This window comes from Uloborus diversus, chromosome 4, assembly GCF_026930045.1.
Source record: "Uloborus diversus isolate 005 chromosome 4, Udiv.v.3.1, whole genome shotgun sequence".
Taxonomy (NCBI): domain Eukaryota; kingdom Metazoa; phylum Arthropoda; class Arachnida; order Araneae; family Uloboridae; genus Uloborus; species Uloborus diversus.
This window is the reverse complement of record NC_072734.1, coordinates 32,034,959-32,060,418: the sequence shown is the minus strand read 5'-3', so window position 1 is coordinate 32,060,418 and position 25,460 is coordinate 32,034,959. Positions and strand designations below refer to the sequence as shown.

Sequence of the window (25,460 nt, the reverse complement as noted above, 5' to 3'; positions counted from 1 at the left end):
AATTAGCAATTAAATATTTTTTGTGAAAATACTAAATAGTAAAAGAAATAGCATTTAACATTTTAGTTCTTCATTTGCTTTTAAAGCTTATTATTTGTAAAAAATAGTGTAATAATTTGCTATATCCTTCTGTATTTAGAATATAAATTTTAAATATATAATCATAATTTCAGAAAATATTTAGCATATATTTTTATTTTTGAAACAGAATGAACTATGGTTTTATGGATCTTTGCTTGCCAAAGAAAGATGTTAAGATTTTATCCCTTTATCACAATGCCGATATTGTTTTCACAACATGTTTATGGTACAGTTGAGAATAGTGATTTCGATGTTTTGGAAACATCCATCATGTTTTCTGTTAAAACATTGATGTTATAATTTTGAACATCTATTTTTTTAACATCAATGTTTTTTTATAGATGTCACACCACTAGTTGAGAGTGTGGTATCAACAAGGGCATGTTTGTCAAAAATGTAAAAGAAAAGTCTTGTAGCATTAAGGAGGTTTTTTAAAGCATTTTATAATTAAATTTTAAATTTGTCTTAACTTAACTGAAATTTTGATAGCAGTTATTGATAATGTTTTAAAGCATTATTTGGTTAATAAAGTAGGTAAATGTGCAGTAAAATTACATTGTGTTGATATTAAATAACGCAAGTCGACATTCATTAACCTGAATTTTTTTTCTAAAATCAACTGGAAAACCTGGAAATGTCAGGGAATCTCATTCTCAAACTTCTGTGGCAACCCTGTTTGAAGTCTATTTTAAAAAAAATCCAAAAAAAAAAGAAAAAAAAATCTTATGTAAATTTTTAAAAATCTAAATTTACAAAAGAAACTGATTTTTAAAAAAAAATCACGAATCTTGCATTCTACATTTGCAATAAATTTAAATCTCATGCTCTTCTAATATAGATTTTACCTCATTTGAAATCTGATGAAGATGACATAAAAACTGAAGCCTATAAAGCATTATCTTTGTATTGCCTATTAGACTTTGAAGAAGCTAAAGAAATGTGGACATGTTTATCCAGTGTAAGTAACAGGTTATAGCATTTTAAATATTTATCTTAATTCCTGCTCTAAATTGTGAAGTACGTAGATATCCCTCTCTCATTTTCATGTGACAATTTTTAAAATGTTGTGTTTATCGTTTTTGTATTGAATCATTCATACCCTTTGTAAATGTTGTTGCACTGCTGTATTAATAATAAGTTGAACTCATCATTAGTAGAAATATCACTCAGATTTAAATACTAGCAAAACTTGCAGATGTACCAAAATTAAGATTAAAAGACTTATCTTAATTTTGTTGCCAATGTTCTATATCTTACTTTTGCTGCTTGTCCTAGCATTAGCATTGCTAAGATGAGGAATAACCAAGTATGTAGAAATAAATACATGGGCGTATTCACTTGGGGGAGGGGGGCAAGAAGGCCCCCTTTCAAAATAGAAAATATTTTTAATAAAACCCAAAGGAGATTTTAAAAAAAATTCAATGATTATTTGGCAGTTGCTTTAATTTCTACACTTATTGATGAGCTTAACTCTGGTAACTTTGTGCCTGTTTTAATTTAAGGTATGTAAAAGAATTAAGTTGTAGTTTATAGAAAATCTTATTTTGGCTGTCGTATATTTTTATTGCCAATTTTCGGTTGTTGGTTTTATTGAATTGAAATTGCAGCTAGTATAAAATTTGCATTATAAGACGTAAATTCGTTGAATTTTCAGCACAAAGGTATTTATTCGTTATATAGTACACATTGCCTTAATTCACATTGTTCAAAGTCTCGTACAACATGGTTTCAGTATAACACAAAACACTATTTCGATACAACACGATACACATTGACTTGATTTATATTATGTACATGATTAATTAGTTTTAAAATATGTAAAAAAGATGTTTGTAAAAAAGTTTTGTATAACACAGTTTTGATACTGCATGGTATGAATTAATAGTGTTATACAAGGGATACCTGAAATTGCATTGCAAATCAAAGTATTCATGTATTTCTTAAAATACATTAAAAAAACATACATGAGTACCATGTAAGTGAAATGCTACATGTACTTCATTAACGCATGCTAAATTCATGATTACTTTTTCATCATCTTTTAATTTTTTATATTCACAATTGGTGAAAATAACAGCTCTAATTTTGTGTAATATTTTTTTAGGGACTTCACTCTGAGTCTGCAGGGGTGAAAATGGTGTCATTAGAAGGGTCATTTGACTTGTTATTTTCTTACGGAGGGAGAATATTTGCAGATACTCCTGAAGAATATGACGAGATTTTGAACAGTTTCTTAAAGAACCTGGTTTTAAACATAGAGGTAATTGAGTTCTTCAGCAATTTCTTCTACTTTTGCCTCATTAGCTGTTAAAAGCTGTCAACTTATTAATAATTCTACTCTTCATTTTATCTTTTTCAAGAACTGCCCTTGGAAAGCATTCTAATTCCAACTCACTCCAAGCAGTCATTAATCAATATAGTGTGTCATTAAATCATAATTAAATGCGACATAAAATAGGAAACACATAAAATCAATATTGGTTCAACTCCGATGTTTCTTGACAAGTGATTGATTATGTGTTGCATAATCTCCGTCTCCTAGTTTCCTCTTTTACCTGTTTTTCTTCTGTTTTTAAAAGTTTTCTTTTCAAGGTGAAGAAAAATGACTTTCTCTCCTATAGATAGCCGTTGTTGTTAAGCGGATAGTGAGCATTCAAAAATTTTATTTTTAAATGAAATTTCCAAAAAAAAATCTCCTGTTTTCCATTAGAGCAGGGCTCTCCAACCTATGGCCTGCTGACCTAATCCGGCTCGTGAGCACATTTTTCCCGGCCCCGGGGAAGCTTACAAACTGAGAATTTTTTTAAATTTTGATAATATAGTTCTTTTTACGCATTTAAAAAAAAAAAATTAAGCCCAGAAAAATTTCAAAAATCAGTACCAAGCATGATTGTAGCCAGAGGAGGGCAGGAAGGGGTAACTGTCTCTCCTTAGAAGGGAGTCTTAACTTTCAGTGTTTTTTATTTGATCAAAAATATCCTTAAATGGTGTTTTGGTCATTTGAGGAGAGCTTCCGAGGGGCCCTTACCAAATGCTTCAAAATATATAGCTTAAAATTGCGTTTTTTAAACTTCAATATAAAAACTTTTCTAATGGAACAGATCCTGAATTCTGACCATTCTTTTAACATCGTCAAAGATTTCCTGAAAAGTGTTTCTAGGACTTTATCACCAAAAATAATCTAAACTTGCATTTTAAAAACTAATATGTAAGGAGGAAAAAAGCTTTGACTTTACCAAAGATAACCTAAAATTGACTTGATTTTTGAAAGATAATTTGGGCGAGATAATTGCAACCTCTCTTTTCCTTAATTTGACTACAATTGTCTGAAAACGTGAATTTTGAAAATTTCTCCTGAGGTAGACCACATCCTTCTATATATCGGGTCTATGCGCTGCATTGGACAATCAATGTTAGTGACCTCCCACAGGCGATCAGTGGGAAATTCCCTTTAGTTCAAACAGCGTTTGTGGACTACCTGATTGTTGCAAAACAACTCTGGTATTAGTTAGCAAAGTAATAATAATTTGAAAAGTATGTATGAATGTTTAGTTAACGTTATCAGCAGTCTCTTAATGGAGATTGGAATGATGTTCTTTTTTTCTTTCTTTGTATTTCTTGTGCTTAAAGCTGCAGAAGCCATTGGGATGCTTTAGTAGGAAAATTTAACGTATTAAATGTTTAACATTTCCGAATATGTTTGAAAGCTACATTGTTTGACCAAAAAATGTTTTTAAAAAGGTAAGTCTGATTATCAATGCTTATTTTTTAAGCAGAATCGATAATAAAAAATAAATATTTGTTGAATAATTTTTTAATGGATTTTTTCCTGTAAGGTACAAATTTTTATGTGCAGTTTTTTCATGCTATACATTTTCATTACTTTCGATTTTAATAACAAAGTTTTTTTGCCCCACTTTGGGTAATGATGATTTTTGTAAATATTGTTTCAAGGAATTTTTTAGCATGAATTGTCTGATGAGTGCAGTTTAATAGTTACAATAGATAGCAGCATTTTAAAAAGACCAACTATTTTATATTTTAAAGCAGCTTCTATTATTATAAGGTACACATTTTTATGTATGTTTTTTCATGCTATACATTTTTATTCCTTTCAATTTTGGTGACGAAGGTTTTTATGCCCTCACTTTAAGTAATGATTTTTTTTTTTTGTAACTATTGTTTCAAGGAATTTTTTACATGAATTATCTGAAGAGTGCAGTTTAATTGATACATTAGACTGCAGCTCTTTAAAAGGGCCAACTGTTTTAATTTTTAAAGCACCTTCTATTTGTATAAATATATTTCAAAATATTGTGGAAATTTTTTAGGAGGAATTCATATCAAATGAAAATTAATTAAGCTTTGAACAAATATTAACGAGCTATGCATTAGAAATGTGATACATGACCATTACAAGCTTTGGTCTCTTAACATTTTCTTGATTTTGCGAAATGTAATGCAAACAATTTATAAAATACTGTTGATAGTGATGTTCCCACCAATTTTTCTGAGGTTATACTCCCAGTAATCCATTACTCACAATTTGTGTATGTGAGCATATACATAGTATGTCATAATATGAAAGTTTATGAAGCTTGAGGGTATACGCTATATGTCTAAAAAATGTTTGAGAGTGTATGGCATATATAGAGTATTATACCCTATAAGAACAGCACTGACTGTTGGATAAGTTTTCAAGAAAAAAGAATGAGATGTAGTTATGAAAAAGCAGATGAAAGAAAAATGAAGAAGTGTTGATTCACAATAAATTCAATTTCTAGTAAAAATTCATGATACATCTATTTATATTTTTTACTCTGAGATATATGCATCAGTATTGTCATTATATCCCATTGTTTGGTTTGTTTCATTCGTTTAGATGTTTTGTAACTAATATTAGGTATTGTAGTGATTTATTTCTCAAAAACATACATTGTTTCTTTTATTTGTAACAGTTAGAAATAAGTCTAAATATAGGTTTTTATTCCAATTTATATTGTTTCATTTGTTTACATTTTTATCAAAGAAAATCAATACTACTGTTAATCATTCGTAAGAAAAATTCTTATTAGGTTATGAATAACTAATATGCACTTCCTGTTTATCTTAACCCATTTTGCAATTTACAGTAAGCAAAATTTTTTTTGTACTTTCTTTTACATTAGGATTTAAATTTCAAAAGTATTTTCCTCATATCCATACAAAGAAATTTTCATTTTCCATTCTTATCTATATATATTGCGGAATATAATATTTAATGTGTCATATGCATACATTTTAATTTAATTTACTATTTAAGAACTATTTGTGTCGATATTGAAACTTAAACCATATAAAATTTTAATTGAGAGATGTATTAGAGTACTTCATGTAAAAACCAACTGCTTTCTCAATGGATTAAGAAAAAAAAATCTAAATTTTTATTGACCGTAGAGCTATTATGAGATGTAAACAAACTGCCTTCACGGGCAGCCATGTTGAATGAGCGTGTAGGCCTTCTGCTAAGTTGGTGATGGGCTATAATTCTCTATCGTATTGCATGAGTAGTAATAGTCCAAGTTTTGCTAAGAATACTAATAATTCAAAGCTAATAAAATAGCAAAGTGTGATGCGTAAATAGAGTAGTCAAGCTATCAATTTGAAATTCATTTTCTGTTTTGTGAATCATCTTAAACTAAGTGATGAAAAAGTCCTATTATAAACAACAAGTTTATTAACGATTAACAATTGTATAAATTAAAATCAAAGAAAAAGTTACTAACTCAAAGCCATATTCAAAATTAATCTTCATCTAAAACTATTTCTAAACTCAATCTTATTGCTGTTTACTAATCCCAATTTACTATTACCAAAGATCTTGTCAAAAAAGATTTCATGATCTGCATTCCTAGATACTAGATACTAACATCAATTTGAAATACTCAACAAATACTAAGTTCGATAATGAAGAATCAATCAGATCCTATCTATGGACGATCAAAAAACTAAGTTTCAATTAATACATCCTAATAAATATGAACGGGGAACTCGATGGCTTGATAATGCCAGAGAGTCAAAAAACCCCACTGCAATCTACCAGCAGGTAAACTACAACCGAACGCTGGAAAGAGAGAAAGATCCAACGGCTGAATCACTATAAGTACAGCATACCTGATTAGCATAACTGTGTCGTCATGTGTCAGCCACGTGCGGAAAGAGACGTGTGCAAATCGTTCGAGAACTTCATGGAACATGATGGAACATCATGACGTCATCTTATCTTTCGATGCCAAAAGGCAAAAAAAGAAATTCACGATTTGTTTTCCTTCTTTAACTGGAAGTGAGTTACCACGAAAGTTGCATAGCAAAGAGAAGAATTCGTTAGGTTATCATTACACTGCAAGCATTCACAGTAACAGGGTTTGTACGGTCTGTTAAAACCTGGAATCGTCAGGGAAAATGACATAGTCAAAAATGTCAGGGAAAAGTCAAGGAATTTTCCAAATGTACCCCCCAAAAAAAAATTTCCCAGGGAATTTTGTTCTGTGAGATCTAATCTTTTTAGCGATGTTTCCTGAAAGAAATTGTAAAAGTTTTGGGCAAAATGACGCTGGCAATAAAAAAAGTGGCTACTCAAAAAAACTTCTGCAGATGCCATTTTTGCCCCCAAAAGTTTTTAAGAAAAAAAATCCTAGGGTGAACAGGAATTATTCAAAAACTCAACAGGGGAGAAGACAAATTACTGCTTCTGAAGCACAAGCCTGCGGATGGTGGGGTCAATCGTCAATCGGGAAAAGTTTTTTTTTTTATCGAAAAATCTTTTTAGCTACGTGTGAAACATAGTTGCCATTTTTGGTCATTCATAAGATTGAAGAAGACACGACGCTTAAATGCCTAAGTTTCCAAAAACAGAGCAGAACTGGATGTTTTCTTTTACTGCAAACTAATGAAAACAATGCAAAATGTGCTGCAATTTGTTTGTTTGTCTTTTTTTTAATTGTTATTTTAACTAATTTTCTTGAGAAATGAAAAATTTTGATCTCTTAAAACTTAATCCTATCCTCATTGCCTTGGATGCAAATGTGCTAAAAACTTTGCAACTGAATTGTAGTTTCACAAAGATTTGTTATTTTTAAATTGTTTCATGCTACAAATTCAAAAAATTATTTCTTAATTTTTGTCCTAGCCGCCATATTTGGTCATTCCCAAGTTGGCAGTACACAAGAGTTATTAAGTACCTAAGTTTCCGAAAATGGCATTGGATGTTTATTGCAATGCAAACTATTGATAAAAATGCAAAATGTGCCCTTTTTTCCGAATAATTTATAATTATATTCTGGAAAAATGCGAAATTTTATTCCCAAAACATTTTTTTTATTTTAATTGATTTAGACACTTATATTCTAAAAACTGACTATTTTGTCTTAATTGTAGTTTTTTAAAAATTATTAATTATTTATAACTACTTTTATGCTACAAATTCAAAAGTCTACTAATTATCCTAATTTTTTTACTTAGTCGCCATATTTGGTTGCTTGCAAGATGGAAGTATAGACATAAATTTACGAAAACACAATTGGATTTTATCTCAATGTAAACTGTTGAAAGTAAATGTGCAATTAATTATGAATTTTTAAAAATTAATTATTTTCTAGAAAAGAAATTTTTGAATTTTAATCTTTGCATCCTTTATATGCAAACGAAAAAAAACTGATGATTATTCGCATCGACCTATGATCGACGGATGTTGATTTATGTTATTATGCAATATATGGTGTGCCCATCGATGCAAAAGTTAATCATATTTATACTGAAAAATAGCTATGTACTTTGTTCAATATGTTTTGTGTTACATACTATTAAGAAAATGAAAAGAAGAATTGTAAACCAAAAGTGGAGAAAGATTGCTGCCGAAAAGAGCAAAACGCTAATATGCATGACATGTGGCATCAAAGAAACGCTAAAACAAGTTGAAAGTACTTTGTTTCCAACAAGTAGGAAACAAATGAAAACAATTTTGAACAAAATGTAAAAAAAAAAAAAAATGAAATTGTGAGGGAAAAAGTTTTAAAAATCCAAGTTTTTTTTTTTTTTTTTAATCTACAAGTGGGAAAAGTTTGAATTCTAATACATTGCTACTTAAAACAATTTTGATTATTTTGAAAATATCATTACTTAAACTTAATCTTGAATGAAGTGAGTAACCTGGAATTTTCTAAAAAATAACCTGGAAAAGTCTGGGAATTTCTTTTAACCACAAGTGTGAACAATGAGTAAATTTACGTTTAAATGACTTTAGTTTATAACTTAATAGTAAATATAGTTGTTTGTAAATTATGAGATACATATAATAAATTACTTATAATATACTTAGGGATAAACTTAGTGTTTATCAGATGGCTGTGTGTGGACGCTGAAACTTGTTCTCCAACTATCTCTAACACCACCAAAAATAGACTAAAACTGTGTTTTTAAGTCTTGGAAAAATTTTCTGGGGAAATGGCTCAATCTCCTCATTTCCATCCTTCATCTTATTCAAAGACAGCAAAAAACGTTTTAAGACTTACAACTTTTGCTATTCATTTTTTCTTCAAAACAAATACATTTTATAAATTCACTCATTTCTTTTTTATAAAATTAACTTTAGTATAGGAAATTTAAGCAAGATGACTAAGGGCAGCAGCATCAAGTTATTGCCTGACTTGGAAAACTGGCACTGGGCGAAGGGGCAGCTAAATCCACCATCTTGTTGTACTTTGGTTTGCCCGTCCCTAACGTGAATCCTGGCTGCCCTCATGCCACTGAGCACTTTTTTTAAGAGGGTTACGGGAGGGGAGCTAGTGTTAACTAAATCATTTGAATTGAAATATTGTTTGATTGTTAGCCTGCCATGCCTCCAAAAATTTACAATGAGGGTCTTGAACAAAAAGGGTTGGAGACTCGTCCATTAGAGTATGAGCAAAGACTTGTGTTCCTTGTGAAGTGGAAAGGTTGTTTTTTGCCTCACAAAACTTTTGTAGAATTTCCATATTAAATAAATTGAGGTCCATGAACTACAAGTTTGAAAATTGTTCTAGTTCAGTTCTATGCTGTTGTGAAAATCTTCCATGGATTCATATTTTTGTAGTTTTATCATGGATAAAAGTACAAAATTTCTCTGTTTTTCTATTTTTCTTCTCTTTTTTTTTTTTTTTGGTTTATCAAAGGTGAAAAAGGCATAATATTCACCACGGTGACAAAATGGTGGAATTTTTTTAAATTTCCTACATTTTTTCCAATTAAAATTTTAGTATGTAGTTATGATTGTTTTTTTTTTTTTTTTCCAATTCGAATTCACATGTTTGTTTCTGAAATTACTTTGATATAAAAACAGTTTTTTTTCCTTAATAAGAGCTGAAACAGTTTTTAAAACTTGGGGAGGGGGGAAATTAGAGGAAGGTCAGAAAATTTATTAGTTTCTGTAGCCACACTAAACTTATAATTATTTTCTCCATATGCTTCATTTAGTTGATTTTACTTTAAAAAGGTCATTCCTAATGGAATGTCAAAAAAAAAAAAAAGGTTTGTATTTTTACTTCGTATATTTTGTACTCTATTGTTTAGGCAGGAGTTCACAAACTTTTAGACATAGTGACCCCCTTTTTAGACTTAGTATTTTGTGCCCCTCTCCCCTTCCCCCAAATTTTTAACTCTGTCTAAACCCTAAAACTGCACAAATGGTTACGTTATATTGTTAGAAATAATGTAACTAAAAAAATAAACATGAATTTTCTGTCTTTTGAATTATTTTATAATAAGAGACAGTCAGAGGCGTAGCTAGACCCGACTTTCGGAGGGGGGGGGGGGGTTACTTCTTATATCTATCTATCTATATATATATATATATATATATATATATATATATATATATATATATATATATATATATATATATACTAGCTTTTACCCGCGGCTTCGCTCATGTTAATATAGATTATTTTAATCGATTCAGGTTAATAGTCAACACAGGCAGGTGTCAAATCGTTACCAAAAAATGGTTTGTCCCCAGTTTCACCGACATTTCAAACTCCCTCCCCCTTTAATATATCAAAAAGGATGATTAAAACTGAAAAATGGGGGAGGGGGAGGGGCAACGTAATGTCGGCGAAACTGGGGAGACACCCAAAAGATCGCATAAATCAGGAAAACATTTAAGAGTAGTAAGGAAGTTTGTGCGGGTAATTCTTAAAAATTCTAATTCGAGTGAGATTGTAAAGGCGTGAAAGAATTACAAACAAAAGTCACTTTCGCATTTTATAATATAAGTAAGGATTATTATTTTTTTCTTCCTTTGAACATAGTCTAAAACCTTCTCTATATGGCTATCGAAGTACAAACTGTTTAAAAAAATATAGGCGCCCATAATTCTCCTATAATTGCTTTAGTTATTTTGGGAAATTTCAATCATTGTGGGTTCTTTCTGCAATTTAAAATGTTACCAAATTTCACCAAATTAACCCAAAAATAGTTTTGGGATACCTTGGATAAGGCTCCCCCTCCCTACTTTTAAAACTGTGTGTTACTAATTTTCGTTGAAGAAATATTGCCGCCAAATATTGAGATACTTCTAGTGACTATAAAACAATGCTACACATTATCAGCCGAAATGTTTCCAAAATAAGTAGTAAAATTTAGCAATTGTTTGAAATAGTGCAAAAGACAAATTAATGGAAGTTTTTGTGCTGTTTATGAATTTGCTTAATTTAGTTTGAGGATTATTTTACATGTTAATAAAATATTTCACGATTCTTTTAATGGCGATATTTTGGTTACATGGTGAAAACCGAGAAACATTACTGCTTTGTTTTTATCTTCAAAAACAGCGACAGTTGAAAAAATTGCCAAATGCCTTAGCTATTGAAGTCTTTCCCCAAAAAAAGTTTGGCGAGATTCCTGCTGGTCAATTGGATAATGAGAAATGTCCAGTCAATACAAATAAATTAAAAAAAAAAATGCATCAAAGTTGCATTAAAATGGAAAATAATCAGCCAAATCATTTTATTTTTCGCCAATCTTGTGCAAAAATGTTACTTTGAGATTTAACTTGAGAATAGCCTTGGACCAGACAGACGAAAAGCAAAAGTAGTCAACAATACAACAATGGTAGCTGTCGCCAGGGAGTTGAGATGATACACTAAATACTGTATTGAGTTGAGGAAAGCCTTCGAACATGGAACTAAAAAGCTTATAGCTCGTTTTTTATTCTACTTAGAAATTTTGAACTGGTGCCATCTTCAGTAGAAAAATTAAAGCTTTCGATGGACATATAATGTTAATGTGGGCAAGTATTTTTTCACCCCATATTAGAGAATTTGTATGAAAATTGTGTATTATTGCCACTCTATGGGGGGGGTTCTTCCCCCCATAACAGGACGAAACATACCCTATGTGTTATTCTGATGCATAAGCTATATTATTGTAAAGTTTCATCAAAATCCATTCAGTAGTTTTTGCGTGAAAGAGTAACAAACATCCATACAGACAAACTTTCGCATATATAATAGTAGTAAGCTATATATATATCTTAATATATAAAAATCTTCTGTGCGGACGTTTGTCACCATAAGGCTTTTAAACGGCTGAACCGATTTTGATCAAATTTTTTGTGTGCAATTAAGTTGTGTCAAGCATGGTTTCGAAGCGCGATGGATCGAATCGGAAACGTTTTTGTTAATTGATTAATTAATTTAAACATTGGATGGTTATATCTCCCAAATGATTAATAATTATTTTAACCTATTGTTGAGCGAGAACTGAAACTAATATTTAACCCGTTGCCAAAGGACAATAAGAAAGTCAGCTCCACTTTTTGTAATGAAATTTCCTACTGTGATATGTCAATTGAAAATAGATAAAACGTGGAGAAGGTGAGATCTTCATTTCTTGAAAGTAGTGATTTTACGGCCCGTGATATATTTTAAAGTAATGTACTGGATGAAATCGCGGCTCAAATGCTTCTGAGTTTTGGCACCAATGTCAAGAATACTTTAAGGATTATCAAACTAATCAGTACATTATTAAAGGAAAAGATGATGAAATTTAAAGATGAAACAAATTTTATTTTCGTCCAGATAAACTACAGCAGGGTAGTTCTGTACACAAAAGATCAGTGCAGTGGAAGATCTTTTTCTTTGGTGAAAATAACAAATTAGGCAATATATTAAGTTTTAGAAATTTTCGTTCAAAAGATCGGACGGAGATATTTTGATAATTGGAAATCTGGTGATCTTTCTTCATTGGCGTCAATTTTTGGCTTCATCTCCTGCGCGAGAGGTATGTTTCGTTGCAAATCTAAACAAAGAGAACGGAAACATCTATTCACATAGGGTTACTAAAAATCAACAGGATTACCACAATAAAACTATTTACGCCGAAAATGAGGCGGCCGCACCAGATTCCCAATTATTGAAATATTCCCGATCGGACCGCTAATCGGTCGGAGTTAGCTTCGCTCACTGATTGATTGGATTACAGTAATGTGGTGGCTTGGCGACTTTGGTTATAAACAATAGAGTTGCGTGATCATTTGTTTACATTTTAAAGCTACTGTTATAATTGCAAAACAGCAGTCGAAAACTTCGTACTATGGAATGAGTAAAAATGACAACAACGTGTATAAAGTAAAAATAAAGTAGTATAAAAGAGTTAAAAACTCAGCAAACAGCTGTTTCAGGGCTGTCACATGCAAGCCCCTTCATCAGTGCTAAAAAGAACTAAAAGTCCACACAATGTAAACCCGACGATAAATGAGAATTTATCATTTATCAATGCAACCAGTTCTTTATTTATCTTTGTATCTACCATCAAATAATTTTTGGGAAAATAAATGCAATAATATTTTGAGGTTAATTAATTTTTAGAATTTGTCTAATTTGATTTTTGTTTGATTATTTATTTATTTATTTATTTTTTAAATCTTTAACTAAATGCTTCATCCTCAAAAACTTGGAATATTTTACTATTTTTTTTTCTATTTATGTATAAAAAGTTGATACTTTTAAAAATTTTGCTGTCTACAATATGTAATGCAAAATACATAGTACAGTAGTTTGTATTTTGAAAAGGTCATGATAAAGTCAAATTTTCATTTATAAATTTCTATTGTTGTCCTGCAGAAATTGCTACCTGAATTCTTTCTATGGAGATTTAACATTTGATGTAAAACATGTAAAAAAATTGTTTATACTTAATAATTTTGTTTAAATTTATTTTTCTCATACTGTATGAACATTACTTAGAATTTAAGATCATTTTGTTGCCCTTAGTAACCGCTATCAATGTACATATGAATTTTCTTTTATAGGCTGATTCTTATCAAAGAGACATAATTGCAAGAGGAATATTAAAATTATTTTTGGCTCGCCGCACATTTTCACCTGAAGTGCTATTTGAAATTATTAAACTTATATTTCATCCCAGTAAATATTATGAAATAGCAAATGATGTGGATTGCTTTTTGACACAGTACCCGAAATCAAGGTGATGCTTTTCTTTTTTTTTTTAATTTTGCCTTCTGTTATATGAGTTCTTTATTCTGCATTGTTCAGGCTATGTTGTTCCTTGAGTAATAAGAAGCAAAGGTGCTATCTTCCTTGCTGAAAGTTTTTTTAAAGTTCGGAGTTCCTATACCTGCTAAGTGGCTACCTTGTGAATCAACTCAATCTGATCAAACAGTACTTAATAAATTGTGCAACATTTCATATTAATTGAAAAAAAATTGCTTTTAATTTGAAAATATATTTATCTTTTGTTTAATCTATGAAAATATGACAAAGTAGCATAAGTCTTAACTTTCAAGCTGTTTTGTATTAATGCATATTTTCATGTCTTAGCAGCTGATTATTTTGCCATGGTATCTAACCTTTCTGCTTCACAAGTGTCACTCAGCAAGTTTCAACGTTAGCCCAAAATGAAAATCTATGCCCAGAACTGGTTAAGCGAATATTTTAAATAATAGAAAGTTAAAAGGTTTTTTGGTTTGCCTGCATATTTACAAATAATGTGTGGTGAAATTTCTCACCAATTGGCTTGTGCCCATGTTACGGTTCCACGTTATGATAAGTTCGTAATTTACTCGTCCAGCTTATGACATTTTTTTTCTTAAAATTGGAATAGATAAAGAACCACATCAAATTTTCGAAAATTCGCTTCAAGCTACACACCCCCATGCTACAAACTAACTTTGTGCCAACTTTCATGAAAATCGGCCGAACAGTCTAGGCACTATGCGCGTTACAAAGATCCTGACAGACAGAGAGAAATCTTGACAGACAGAGATCCGGACAGAGATACTTTCAGCTTTATTATTTGTAAAGAATGTTTCAAAAGTTTATATAATAAGCATGAAAAAATGTAGCTCTGTGCTATCATTATTACTAATCAATTACCTTAAAATTCACTAAAAAGCTGAGCATGTATCAAAATTTATGTTAATGGCTTAAATGAAATTTTAGATAAATGATTACAGTGAACTGCTGGTTTTCCAGGGTATTTCATACATTCAAAAGAAAAAAAGAAAGGTTATTATGAACTAAATATAGATAAATGTACCTATTTTAACTTAACACGTGCAAAATCTGTTTTTAGACTTTTCTGTTTCCTTTTCCCCAATCCCTTGCAGTGATATCAAACCTTCCAAGATAACCAAAACTTGACTAGTTAAAAACTGATTTTAGATTTACACTTCTTACTGTTGTAGATCTACAATACTTACTGAATTTGAGATCTACACTACTTACTGTTTTAGTTCTACACTACCCATGTAAACGAGTGACCAGACCAATTTTGTTTGAAAAAAAAAGCCCCCACATTTCTCCATTTTTTACATAACTTTGCTTGGTCTGTTTGAGTTAATCTGTTTGTAGGATTTGCTTGCATATATGTGTGTACAGTGGACCTTTATTGGAACACTTTCTAATTTGAACACTCCAAAATTCTAGACTTATCTTGATAGGCCCAGCAAATACATATGGGCCATTCTTCAAAAAGTGTAACTTTTCTGTCACATGCCTTTTACATTAAAAACTTTAAGGAATTATTCATTTAACAATGATTTTTAATTTCATCAAAAATATATCTATTTAATCCTGCCAACAGTTTTTTAATGATAATTTTTATTTTTGTATATTTTTGGTTCACAACATGTGAATTCTCACCTCTGTGGCATGTCACACACCTTGTATGACTTTCTTATGTTGCTTGATAACTTGTTTAATTTAAAGTATATACTTGTTTATTTATTATTCATTTCACAAGTGTATCAGATACTAATTGTTTAAGTATATTTAATTTTTTAATATTGTGTTTTAGTTCGTTTTAGAAGGACAAGGAGTGCTGTCACACAATAAATTCTCACCTCCGTTACCTAAGCACAAAATGCCATTCCTCATTAACACGTGGCAGTAATGACATCAAATGTTATTTTCCATGATACAAGGGAACCCTCTTGTTTATTTTCAGTCATAGTTGAAGTTGTGAGATTTTTTTTTCGAAAACCATGAAGATAGATTTTGCTTTAAAAACTTAGTGTGGTTATTCTAACTTCTCACCTCTGTGAACTTGAATTTCAGGGATGTAAATTAATGTAAAAATAGAAGTAGACATGTTTTCATATGCTTAACATGTGCAGATTGTAGCAATGAAGAAAAAAAAATCAATGAAAAATGTATCTATCAGGCCTATATTAATGGAAAGATCCTCACCTCCGTGACAGACCTTATCAATGTCATTATTTCTGAGGTGAAAGTAAATGATGGAGGGGAAATACATCAATAATAGGCATTCTACCAAATTATAAATTGTCAGTATATTCTCAAATTTACTAAATACTATTTTATAACATACATATGAAATTACTAACTAAGCCGTACTTTAATTAAGAGAGCTTAATATTATATTCCCACTAATCATTAAAATAGCTAATTGTTTACACAACTAATAAAATTACTACTTTGATATTCAATTGGCTTCAATTTTTAAATATTTAAAGTTTTTTCTTTGTTTTTATTTCCGTAAACAAGGCATTTTTTTATTTATTTTTTATTTATGAGTAAAATAATTGGAACTTAGCTAGACCATTGTTTATGGTTACTTCTAGTAGGTAACACTTTCATGTAAGAATGAAAGAATGAAAAAAAAAAAGAGAACAAAAGGTTTCGAAATTGAAAAATATTTGCGTTAAAAAGTTACGTTTTCTGGAGAATGACCCATTTGCATTATCCAGTCTTCTTCTGTAATGAACAACCCCATAACCTGAATGCTTTTATTCCGTCCCATGAATGTTCAGAATAAAGAAAATCTACTATAATCATTTTGCAATAATGAGCGATCCTGTTTTAGCTTTTTTCATGCACTGCTATGTTTTTTAGCTATAGTTTGCTCGTTTGGAAAAAGAGTGCCATAATACGAATTTTTTTATTTTCTTTTCCTTTTTTTTTTCGCTAAAAGGCCTTTAAGAGATGTTATCTTCTTTAGAAAATAATGACATTTTTTTTGTTCTAATATTAACCTCTGGGGAGCACAGCAAATTTACTTTTCTTACAGCAAATTGGCTGAAGAGTTCAACTTCAAACGCTTCTCCTGTAAAATTTCATTTCTTCGTATTATGGCACCCTTCTTCCAAATGAGCAAGTTTAAACTTATTTGAGCATTGTTGATTTTTTAAAGCTATTTCGTACACTACTACAGTAGAAGACTGTTATAACACACACATTGGGACCAGAGCTTTTGCGTTATACAGGATTTTGCGTTATATAGATCATTTCACAAATTTTGAAACTAATATTCAGAATATATATATATATTAGCACTTCAGAATGAGTTTTATCTGCAATAAGTATTAAAGCACCAATATTACAATTAGTTATACACAAATAAATATGTTTCACAATCAAAAGAAAGTGAATTATCCTGCACTTCTGCTAGCTTCATCGTTTGCATAACAGCTGCATTTTCAAGAATCATCTGCTGGTATTTTCTTTTTACAGTGAACACTAATTTACATTTTAAAACTTTAAGATCGAAAGATGAAAAACTGTTTCAAAATTTAATTTTCCTAACAATTTTTATGTTTGCAAGACAAACCAGAGGGAGGTTTTTGACTTCAAAACCTATTGTTTACTTCTGAAAATTTGTGCGGTTTATAGAGAATTGCGTTATACAGGTCGGCGTTATAGCGGTCTTCTACTGTATCATTTTTTGCCTATTCTGTAGATAAACTTCAAAATTTGCATATTCACAGGGTTACTGTACCGCACTATTCCGCAAGTAATCCTGAGTTTTCTGTTTGTTCATCTAATTAATTTTTTTTAATATTGTTATTTTCATTACTATAGGGATGAAATAGAATGCGTAACTGGGGCTTTTATAGCAGTGATAAAGTTTCTTTTTGACTGTTCAAGGTCAAGTGGGTATTACAAAGTTAATATTAAAAGTGCAGCCCTCAAATTATTGGAGTATGCTGCTATATATGAAGAATCAAAACAGGTCACTGTGCAGGTACTTTTAAGTGTTTGTTAAAACATTATATTTTTCTCTGCCATTCTATTTGTTTTTGTTATATCCTAATAGCTTCAATAAATTCAATTGTATTCCTTCTCCCGGTAACTTCAGCTTATCAAAATTTCACTTAATTTTATTAATTCTTAAGTTTAAAAAAAAGAAAACATTTTTTTATAACTGAATTATAGAGAATGTTAATTTTCTGAACATCAGTAACTTAATGTTTTTATCAGGTTTGTTATTTGTATGTACATCTTCAAGAGTTTTATGTGTTGTTAGAATTAGACAGTGTCCATACAGGATTGCTTGCAAAAGAAGCTTTTAATTAAAAGGTTTTTATAACTTGTCTCGCTAGTTTTTTGTTCGTACTCATTAAATATAACTAAACTGATTCTTAACAGGCTTTAAAAGCCCAAACACGGTCAACTCTTGATAACTCGCAGGGACCGGGTAAAACCTTTGCGTTATGATAAGTTCCCACAGTCTTCTCAAAAGTTTGGGACCCAATGAAAACTTGGGGATAAAGGAATATTTGAGTTATGAGGCTTCAAATTATCATGAGTCGACTGTATTTATTTATTTTTCTCCTGTTAATTGTAGTCACGTTGGTCTATGTGTTGTTGATAGATAAGAGAGAAACGGAAGATAAAAAATACCTTTAAAAGATTTTTGGTAACACTTCAGACTATTTCTGAAGTGAACTTTTTATGCAGTGCTTTGAAATTCTAATCCTCAACCTTTTTGTGTGACGGAAATGATTTTTTTAATTGTTGCCAAAAACAATAAAAGATAATAGTAATTATGAAATTAAAATACTTCAACTTCTTAATTGTTGACAAAAACAATAGTAATTATAAAGTTAGCAATGTAAGGAAAATTACCAAATTAAAAGTTTTATTTGATTCAAGTCATGTCATTTGAAATTAGTTAACCTTTATGAATAAAATTACCTTTTTAATTACTAATATTTTTCATTATTTCTGGCAACAATTAAAAAGTGGATTTCAAGTATTGTTCAGTTTTCTCGTTGTTTATAATCTGTTTTCTTCATAAAAATGTACAATCAGGCACAAAAAGAGCATGGTGTGGCAGAAAACGTGCAAGTGAAGTGACAGTTCAGAATGTTAAGAATAAAAAATGAAAGAAAAGATAAAAGTTTCACTTCTACTGTGTGTCTTTACGACACACTTTTTCCCCCTTTTGTATACCTGTGTTTATAGATTAGTGTTACAATCTGTATTTTCAGCTGTATAAGCAAAATTAAATCATACTAGTTTTTTCGTCTGCACAAGCTTTAAAATTATGCTTCTCATTCAACAGGAAAAATTTAAAGACTTGCTTGTTGTGGAGTTGATTAAAAACTTTATCAGAAAGCCTTCCAGACTTCAAATAACAGATTTGCAGTCTATATGTTGTCAGATTGTTCCCAAAGACATTGACAAATTAGCCAAGTTGAAGAGAAATGTGAAAATTATAATAGAGGTTAGTGAACACATTTTAAAACATTTCAATATTGTTATGAGACTGCTAGTGTGGTATAGTTTTGATACTTATTTAGTTATTGTCGTAAGTTTTCTGTATACATTCCCAGTGGATTGGTGTATTATTTTACATTATGGTTTAATTTTCCAAATTTAAGAGCGTAAGTTGGTTTAGCTCATCAGGACTTTTGTTTGTTTCAAATATTACCTCCAGAAGACATTACTTTTATTAAAAAAAACCTATTATGTAACAACTTGACTTCACAGCTATCATTAAGATTGAAAATTAAATTAAGTATGTTCATGTTCATAATATAGTTAGTAATAATGTGTGTTTCTATTTCTGAGAATGAAGCCCTCATTATTTATCACTTTTTGCTAATTGTACGCCCTTCAGTTTGTTTCAGAGGGACAAAGATATTTAACTATTAAATTTAAAAATACAGATATAATATGTTATAATATAAAATGTGGTATATAATGTACAATAAAGTACTTTTACTGAGTGCTTGCTTTCCTCTCAAACCCTAAAGATCTTGTGTTTGCAGATCTGTGATGTGACTCATGGGCAATGTGTGGTCCTTCCAAGATTTTTTTTTAACAACATTTACAAATTTTTAAATGTGTGGTTGGTATGTGAAAGTCTGAAACTCGAAGTTTATACCAAAAATAGCTGAAATTTTTCTTAAAAAATCGTTTTTGGTGATTTAAAAAATATTTTAGGGGATAAGTCAAGTCTCCTTCCTTGCTGTTTTTGAACTTCACCTCTCTAGCTCTTCAGAAAATTGTTAATGGTTATTACAATGTCCTTTTCCCCTCTAAAACAAAATGATCGCTATGAAACTTATGAAAACTAAAAATAAGTAGGCGGGGGGAGGGAGCTGAGCTGCCTCAACAAAGGCTGGATGATGTGAGAAAGCAATCATTATAATTGGAATCAGGTGGTCATCTCTGGTATAAATAATATTTAGATATTCAGAAAAAATCCTGAAATATCCTTATTTATAGCAAAATTAATGTAATCAGAGTTTTAATTACACAAAGTAACCTTATTAGTTTTTGTCATACATATTTATAGCAATGCTTAACAATGCATCAAGCTTAGGGTCTAGATTTTCTCTACGCTATAGCAGTAGCGAAAGCAATCGAACCCCTCCCAATTATTCAAATCAAAATATTACTGATTGTAATCATTTACAGCTGGTTTTCACTTTAGCACTTTCATAACTGTTGACTGTATTGAAACCAGTATATGGTTCATTTTCTCCAAACTAATCAATTCTGGACATGAAAATTTAAAAAAAAAAAAATCTTTGAAAAACTTTTTTTTTTTTTTTTTTTTTTTTTGCATCTAGATAGTCTTTCTATCAATAAAATAAAGTCAGCAAAACATATTTTTAATGTTTAGCATTGGAACTTAATTTTTAAATTTTATGTCGACAGGGGAAGGACTACCTGTTACAGGGGAATGACAACCTGTTGCAGAAGCATGACAATGATGCAGGGGAATAACAATCAAGCACAGCAATAACAAACACACAATAACTTCATGATTTCAACATTTATTAATTAAAACAATGAATAAGGTGCAGAGTTTGAAACGTCTTAGGATGAAAAATCTTTTTAATATAACTCATTTTCTCGTGATCATATTTCATAAAATACTGGGGCTGAAATTTTGCATTTTATGTCTTCTTTCCTATGTAAGCAAAGATCACCATAAACTGGCTAGTTGTGAAATTTAGTATTTCCAACTTGTTCCATTGCATATACCTCATGTTCCCCATTGCCTGTTGATTGTATTACTTTTCCCAGATATAACTCTCCATCATAATTCACACTAACCCAGTCCCCTGTTTTTAGATGTTCTGGAACAATAAAGTATCCAATCATAAGTATAAGCAAATAAAGTTGCACTTACAGAAATGCTTTTCCTTCTAAAATTTAGCTTTGTTGGTTTTTGAATGCAAGACAAGGACAATTGGTGAACTTTCATGATGCCTGGAAATGGCTTATCAACTTGAGATGAGCGTTTATCCGTATTTTCAATATTATTAAAGTTCACAATTAACTTTAAGGTCTTCAGTTAACTTTAAGGTCGTCACAAATTTTTGGAAATTGTCTATGTCTTTTCCTTGAGTCACTGAACTCTCACCACTTCGTTTCATTACTTGCGAGCACCTAATATCCCAACTCCATCAAGTGCTGCTCTTTACCAAGTCCTGCTTCGATGAAACTCCAGGTAAATTCTTTGACGGTGTAGGGAAACCCTCTTTCAAAACCTTTTGAAAGCTGACAAACATAGTTCTATTTCTATATTGACTTGTAGAACTGTAACTTAGACCCTGAGATGTAGTAATATCAGGATATTATTGAAGATTAGGGTGGGCCGAAATAAACCGAAATTTTTTTTTTTCGAAATCAATTTTTGGATAGCGCGCAAAAGTTGCGTAGTGAGCTAGTTAGTACTCACAAAAAATTTCTTGGATATTAAAAAATATCTAGCCGGCGCTATTTGACACTAAAAAACCGATAAAAAGAGAAAAAAATGAATTTTTGTCGAATTTTTTTTTTTAAACTAAATTCCAAATATTTTGCTGAAATGCACCGAAAATGTTATATAATGAGCCAGTTCGAGCTCATAAAATGGTTCATTGATTTTAAGGAGCATTTAACCGCTCCTTTCCGACATCAAAAATTGGAGAAAAATGAAAAAATATTGAATTTCTTTAAAAACCAATGTGAAAATTATTTTTCAAAATTAAACAAAATTAAATGATAGACTAATTAATTAAATAGCACTATTAATCATAGCAATTATTATCACGTAATAGTATCATACATTTTCTAGAATTACTCCCAGAAATAATAAAATTTTGAAAAAGAAATCTTCAAATTTGATTTATAATACCTCATGCATAATGAATCTTATTTTTTGGAATAATATTGTCCCTTGTTATCAAGTGATGGAAGTTCTTTCCTAGCTTGAAGTTTGGCACGAATGTATCCATCTCGTGCAGTTTCACACAACGTTTCACAGCTTGCGTGTGACAGGGAAATTTCTCGAAAGTGAATTCTGTAGGCTGTTCTTTGCACATTTCTTTCAATTGTGGGTCTTTTAGATGCATTGTAAGAGATGGCTCCGTTACAACACAGTTTGCCCAATTAACTAAATCAACATTATCAACGGCTTCAAAATTGAGTTTAAGACGCTTAAAAAATCGTACACCATCCGAACTCTTCGTCTTCTTATTTCTAGAGTTCAAACAGCTAATTCCCGAATGTATTTTCTTAAGTCAAACAACATTGTCAACAGTAGCTGTTCAGGATGAGCGAAGTATGCATTATTTGAGAAAACTTTGAAAATTATCTCCTTAACATTGTCTGGAAACTGCCTTGCAAGAGGCAGTGTCCAACCAGTATGGTGTCCAACATTTTCCAAAAATGTTGGACACCATACTGGTTTCATTTTTATTTCAAACCACATTGGAGCATAAACTAACATTACATTCTTTACAAGCATTGTAAGATTTTCTGATGGAGTTGGAGTGCCTATATACAAGCGTAACAAACGGTTTGCAGTTGTCAGCCATCGAGCATTAGTAAGTTTGCCTGGGCTACTGTCAGCCACGCTAGAAGGACAACTACCATCTTTTACGGCAAGACAGATTCTAAACAAATATTGTTGTTCAGTACTTAAATTTTTTATATTTTCCATGTCCAAAACCAGAAGATTGCAGTCAATTTTATCAAATTTGACCTCCGGATTTTTTTCAATCTCTAAGAAGTTGTCCGATAGCTCCAGAATATGAATGTGACCCCTTTGTGCAACTGTCCAATTCCAGAATAAGATGCCTCAGTGGCAACTCATTAGTATGCAGCAGACATATGTTACACTGCAAAGGTCTTTTGAGATATGTCTCAAGTAAACGAATTACTCCACCTTTCCATCCCGTATTTACATTTGTTCCGTCGCATCCAACAACTGATAAGTTAAGTAAGCTCATATACTTTTTTGCAAAGCCTATAATGCCTTGCGAAATTTCTTTTGCACTTTCATCAACTGTTAGTGATAAATGACCGATGTACTTGCTACCTGGTTCTTCTATCACTGCTTCATGTGCTTCAGATGTTAATTTTTGATGGCCAGATGTCTTTTGAAGGGTGTCATTTCTGCGGTCGTCAAAATACAAAATCTTCATAGCTGCCCCTTTAACTGCTCTTAAATCCCTTTCTCTTAGCTCGCTCTTTTTTTTTATGGACTTCTCTTCTTACTTTTGTTTTTATCGACTATATATTTTTGTTGTTTAGGAGAAACTAAGTCGAAATCAGCGAGAACTGCTGAAGCAATTTTAGCCACTGGCTCTATTTGAAGCGCCAGTTAGATCTGCTGCTAAAGCTGTATGAGGCATAGAAAGTCTCATTTGACTTGTTGTTGATGGCGCATCAGTTCACTTACGTTTTCTTGAAAGCGGATCATTCAATTTAAAATCGTCATCTATATTTTCTGTGCTTTCTCCTGATTCAAGCTCTGTTTCAGATTCATTCAATGTAATATGACTTTCCTTAACCCTCAATCCACTTGTGCTGGGTACTGATATGTCTTTCTCATCAAAATCAATACTTGTTTCAATTTTCCAGCATCTTTTTTTTCTCTTTTTCGTAAAATAGTTATAAAATAATTTTAGGAATAATAGAAGCAGTTGAGCGCCGTTTATTATCCAGGAGAAATAATTGGAACCGAAGATTAAAAAATTAGCATCTTATGTAATTACTTTTTATTTGAGTGTGTGCATTTTTTTTAAATTGGCGTACAAATGTCGCATGAAATTGATTGAATTTTCACTGTTTTTTCTAAGTAACGCATTGCATAACATTTCAGTATTTACTTATTTCGAAACTATTTTTTTTTTTTTTTTTTTTTTTCATTTTTCCCATGTTTCAGTCTTAAAGGAGCGTAACTAAATAGTCTACGAAATGTATAAAAGTCTTTGAGGATTTCAACTAATTCACTGACAGATACTTCTGTTTGCTGAAACTAGCTTCAAACTTTTATTTTCGACCCCTCCCCCGCCCCCCCCCCCCTTTTTTTTTTAAGTGCAGTTTTGCCCTTTTTTCATTACTTCAAGATCAAATAGCGCCGGCTAAATATTAAAAAAATGTAGCGAAATTTTTTATGGTTAATAACAGGCCCATATAGCAACTTTTCCCCACTATCCAAAAACAGATTTCCAAAAAAAGTTTTTTTGGCCCACCCTATTGAAGATGTTGTTTAATTATAGGATGTATGTAATCCCAAATCGCTGCAGCATCATGCCTAAGTGACTCAGAAGTAGTGCAAAGAATTTAAATTGAAGCTTATCATCCATATCCTTGAAATAAATGATACCTGTATACAGTGTTACTACGGTATACTCTGATTTGGATTACATTAAAAAAGCTGGGTGACATAAAGACGCACAATAGAAGGAAAGTTTTTCCTTTTTTTTATTTTACATTCTGAACTGTCACTTCAACCCGCACATTTTCTCTCACGCCACACTCTTGTTCTTTCAGTGCCTGACTTAGGCATATTTTAATCCTTTTCTTCTAAAGAAGTGCTTTCAATTTTCGCAAAGCAAATAAGATTGCAAGGCAATCTTCGAGGGTTGATGAGCGAAAGCAAGCAGGGGTCGGAGTCCCCCTAGTGATTTAAATTTTTTTTTAGTTGTTGGATTTCATCCTACTGATGAGATTGATTGCCAACATGATACATAAATTTTGGAAATTGATCTTCTAATTCGTGGATCAGTTCTTATATAGTAGCTGTTTGTTCCAATTTTGCAGTTTTACGACAGATCTTATGTTACCCACTTTTTTCTTTTTCGTTTTGCTGGCACAGCTTTTTTTAAATTATTATTATTAGTTCTCCATCTTTTCCTTTGCATTCTCTTCTCTCTGGCTGTTAATTTTTATACTGGTTTTATTTTTCCTATTTCATTCATCATTAAATACTTTGGTGCTCTGCCTTTTTCAATTTGGCTGCCAAAACAGGATCAGATTTTTATCTTCACCAGTCTTCTCATTTCATTTTCTCTTTTTTAAACGAGAATATCCAATTTTTTGCTATCACTTATTTTTATTTCCTTCTTGGGGGGGGGGGGGGGGGGGGGACATTATGCATTTGAACAAAAGGGAAATGCATGGGAAATGCAAACTGCAATATATATTTACAGATTGTAAATATTGTCATCCCTTGTGATGACATGTCATTCCACTGTCCAACATGAGACAAGGGAATTAATACAGGGAATGAGAAAAAGTAAGGAAAGCTTGTCTCTCTTCATAACAACATGCATCAGAATTATTTACTTTTAAAGTTATCTTGGAAAACTCAAT

General features: G+C 31.0%; 1 pseudogene; it reads left to right on the top strand.

Moving 5' to 3' along the window:
• The window catches only part of LOC129220013 (uncharacterized), a 97,182-nt pseudogene that overhangs the window by 69,731 nt on the left and 1,991 nt on the right, over positions 1-25,460 (top strand).